Here is a 4,441-nt window from a genome sequence, read left to right as displayed (position 1 = left end):
ACATTATGTTCTCTCATACAAACACCCAAAGTTCAGTGGCTTATCACAGTATAAATTTAGTTCTCACTGGCGAGTGGCCTTCTGGGTGGTCATTCAGAGTCTCAGGCTTCTTGAATCATGGGCTTGCTTTCTCCTAGGACCATGGGGTCCTCTGCTGGCTCCTGGAATCTAATCAGAAAAGAGAGTGTGGAGGATGGCACCAGAGGAGATTATGGGTCAGGACAGGGCGTGACATACATCACTTCTGCCCACATTCCATGGCCTAGAACTTGGTTCACAAAGTCATACCTAACTGCCAGGGAAGCTGGGGAACGTGAACCAGCCTTGTGCCTAGGAGGTGACAGAAATGCATTTTCATAAACACATTTGGTGTCTGCCATAGCATAGGAAGAAAAGGGACCCCAATTAGCGCATAGTTACTACTAGAGAAATAGACTACGACGCATGGTGGGGGCCAAAGGAAGGAGAGGGTCACCCAGCTGGGTAAGGTGACACAAATAGGAGTTCCACAAATGGTAAATAGCAAGCTGTGATTGAAATTATGGGCTCAATAAATCCTTATAGAATAAAAAGATCTAAAAATATCCCTATACCTCAGTTACTTTATAATACAGAAACACAGTGGTTTTTTAAATTGATATATTTATTGAGATCATTGTTGATTCACATGTTGTTATATGAATTAAACAGAGTGATCTCTTGTGAAATTTTAACCAGTTTCACCTAATGTTAATATTTTGAAATAACTCTAGTAGACTATTACAACCAGGATATTGACATTGCAGTAATATACATACACAATCTACCAAATTTATTTAGATTTCCCCAGTTTTACTGGTACTTATTTGTTTGTGTGTATTTATTTTTTTAATATTCATTTTCTTTTTATTGAGGTATAGTTGATGTACAATATTATATAAGTTTTAGGTATATAGCATAGGGATTCACAATTTTTAAAGGTTATAATCCATTCATAGTCACCATAAAATATTGGTTGCATTCCCTGTGTTGTACAATATATTCTTGTAATTTATTTATTTTACACCCAACTGTTTGAATGTCTTAATCCCCACCCCTATCTTGCCCCTCCTCACTTCCCTCTCTCTGTTGGTAACTACTGCACCAATTTACATTCCCACCAACAATGTATGAGGGTTGCCTTTCTCCACATTCTTGCCAGAATCTGTTATTTGTGTTCTTTTTGATGAGTCATCCTGACAGGTGTGGTTTTGATTTGCATTTCCCTGATGATTAGCAATGTTGAGTGTCTTTTCATGTGCGTGTTGGCCCTCTGCATGTCTTCGTTGGAAAAATGTCTATTCAGTTCTTCTGCCCATTTTTTTTAAAGAACTTTTATTGAGATACAGTTAACATACAATAAATTACATATATTTAGAGTGTACAATTTGGTATCGCAGTCTCCCAATTCATTCCCCCCAGCCCTCCCTGCTTTCCCCACTTGGTGTCCATATGTTTGTTCTCTACATCTGTGTCTCTATTTCTGCCTTGCAAACTGGTTGCTTTGTACCATTTTTCTATAGTCTGCATATATGTGTTAATATACGATATTTGTTTTTCTCTTTCTGACTCACTGCACTCTGTATGACAGTCTCTAGGTCCATCCATGTCTCTACAAATGTCCCAGTTTCACTGCTTTTTATAGCTGAGTAATATTCCATTGTGTATATGTACCACATCTTCTTTATCCATTCATCTGTTGATGGACATTTAGGTTGCTTCCATGTCCTGGCTATTGTAAATAGTGCTGCAGTGAACACTGGAGTGCACGTGTCTTTTTGAATTATGGTGTTCTCTGGGGATATGCCCAGCAGTGGGATTGCTGGGTCATATGGTAACTCTATTTTTAGTTTTTCAAGGAACCTCCATACTGTTCTCCAGAGTGGCTGTATCAATTTACATTCCCACCAACAGTGCAAAGCATTCCCTTTTCTCCACACCCCCTCCAGCATTTACTGTTTGTCAATTTTCTGATGGTGCCCATTCTAACTGGTGTGAAGTGATACCTCATTGTAGCTTTGATTTGCATTTCTCTAATAATTAGTGATGTTGAGCAGCTTTTCATGTGTCTCTTGGCCATCCACATGTCTTCTTTGGAGAAATGCCTATTTAGGTCTTCTGCCCAGTTTTGGATTGGGTTGTTTGTTTTTTTGATATTGAGCTGGATGAACTGTTTATATATTTTGGAGATTAACCCTTTGTCTGTTGATTCGTTTGCAAATATTTTCTACCATTCTGAGGGTTGTCTTTTCATCTTGCTTATAGTTTCCTTTGCTGTGCAGGAGCTTTGAAGTTTCATCAGGTGCCACTTATTTTTGTTTGTTTTTATTTCCGTTACTCTAGGGGGTGGATGAAAAAGGATCTTGCTGTTATTTACGTCGAAGAGTGTTCTTCCTATATTTTCCTCTAGGAGTTTTATAGTGTCTGGCCTTACATTTAGGTCTTTAATCCATTTTGAGTTTATTTTTGTGTATGGTGTTAGGGAGTGTTCTAATTTCATTCTTTTACATGTGTGTGTGTATTTATTTCTATCAATGTTTATCATATGTGTAGGTTCATGTATCCACCACCACCATCAAGATACAGAACAGAGACATCACCACAAGGACTCCTCCCATCTCCCTTTTGTCCCCTACTCTATCTCTGACCTCTGGCAACCATTCTTCTTCTTCTTCTTTTTTTTTTTTTTTTAATTTTATAGGGGTATAGTTGATTTACAATGTTGTTTTAATTTCTGTTGTATAGCAAAGTGGTTCAGTTATACATATATATATATATATATATATATATATACACATACATATTCTTTTTCATATCCTTTCCCATTATGGTTTATCACAGGGTATTGAATATAGTTCCCTGTGCTATACAGTAGGACCTTGTTGTTTATCCATCCTCTATATAATAGATTGCATCTGCTAATCCCAAACTTCCAATCCTTCCCTCCCCTCCCCAACCCCCTTGGTAGCCACAAATCTGTTCTCTGTATCTATGAGTCTGTTTCTTTTTCAGAGATATGTTCATTTGTGTCATATTTTAGATTCCACATATAAGTGATATCATATGGTATTTGTCTTTCTCTTTCTGACTTACTTCACTTTGTATGATAATCTCTAGGTCCATCCATGTTGCTGCAAATGGCATTATTTCATTCTTTTTTATGGCTGAGTAATATTCCATTGTGTGTGTGTATACATATATATCACATCTTTTTTTTTTAATTTTTTATTTTTTTGAATTTGAAAGCAGTCACTGTTTATTAACTGACGAGATTACAAAAAATAATCATGGTAGATACCTTAGTTCATTCTTCTAATAATCCTGTTGATCTGGTCTTCCCCGTTGCCAGCGTCGCCACCTTCTACAAAATGAGTGGTCTTTTTCTTCATTCCCCCTTGTGGAGAAGACAGTTTGAAGGGCCACAGGAAGTTGTTTGCTTCTTTGAAACGTTTTCCAACAGTATCGATCTCATGAATCAGATTCTCCATGCAGATGATGCTGTAGTTGCCAAGAGATTGAGCAATCAATGCGTTATCTGTCAGGGCAATTTGCTTCTTGTTGATTTTGCCATAACCATGCTTGTAGATGAGTTAATTTACTGACTTCACGTTTGGGTACCCCCATGCAATGTATGGTTCCATGATTCTCAGCATGTTAACTGAAGCCTTGTTGAGCTTCATGAAGGTACCACTGAAGATCTGATGGAGGCGAAGAAGCTGCAGCACCTTTCAAAACTTTGCGCTCACACCATTGATACCTCTGATCCTGATGACAAAAGCCAATTTGGGTTCTGCGGGTACACAGAAGTTGCTAGCTTTTCTTGCCACCCTAGCCATTCGGGTTTCAGTTCTGTATGTCTGCCTGGATTCTTTGTGATAGTGCTTAGCTTTTTCATAGATAAGCTTCCTCCTTGCCTTTCGAAGCATCTTCTGGGCAAACTTCTTTCTCAGGCGCTTGATCTTAAGCTCTGAGAAATTCCTTTGCTTTTTCTTAAGGGTTTCTGGCACAGCAGGGACCTTCTTTTTCTTCTCTTCTGCACCCTGCATGGTTCCAGCTGGGAAAGAGGAATACCACATCTTCTTTAGCCCTTTATCTGTTGATGGACATTTAGGTTGCTTCCATGTCTTGGCTATTGTAAATAGTGCTGCTATGAACATTGGGGTGCATGTATCTTTTCAAGTTACAGTTTTGTCTGGATATATGTCAACCATTATTCTTTAACTCCATTTATAAAGTTTTGTCATTTAAAAAATGTTATACAAACAGAAGCGGAGAGATATAACCTTTGGTTATTGTTTTTTTTTCATAGCATAATTTTCTGTAGTCATCAAAACTCTATCAATAATTGCTTCTTTTTATTGCTGAGTACTATTCCATGGTTTTGGATGTACCACAGTTTGTTTAACCAATGATCAGTTGAAAA

At 37.7% G+C, this 4,441-nt stretch overlaps 1 pseudogene; it reads right to left on the bottom strand.

The window, feature by feature from the left end:
• Nucleotides 1–3,317: 3,317 nt before the first annotated feature.
• On the bottom strand, nucleotides 3,318–4,064 carry LOC130835989 (60S ribosomal protein L7-like; annotated as a pseudogene).
• Between the last annotated feature and the right edge of the window lie 377 nt (nucleotides 4,065–4,441).

Source organism: Hippopotamus amphibius, chromosome 14 (genome assembly GCF_030028045.1).
Source record: "Hippopotamus amphibius kiboko isolate mHipAmp2 chromosome 14, mHipAmp2.hap2, whole genome shotgun sequence".
In the NCBI taxonomy this organism is placed as follows: domain Eukaryota; kingdom Metazoa; phylum Chordata; class Mammalia; order Artiodactyla; family Hippopotamidae; genus Hippopotamus; species Hippopotamus amphibius.
The sequence above is the reverse complement of the archived record's forward strand: the minus strand, read 5'-3'. Positions and strand labels throughout refer to the sequence as shown.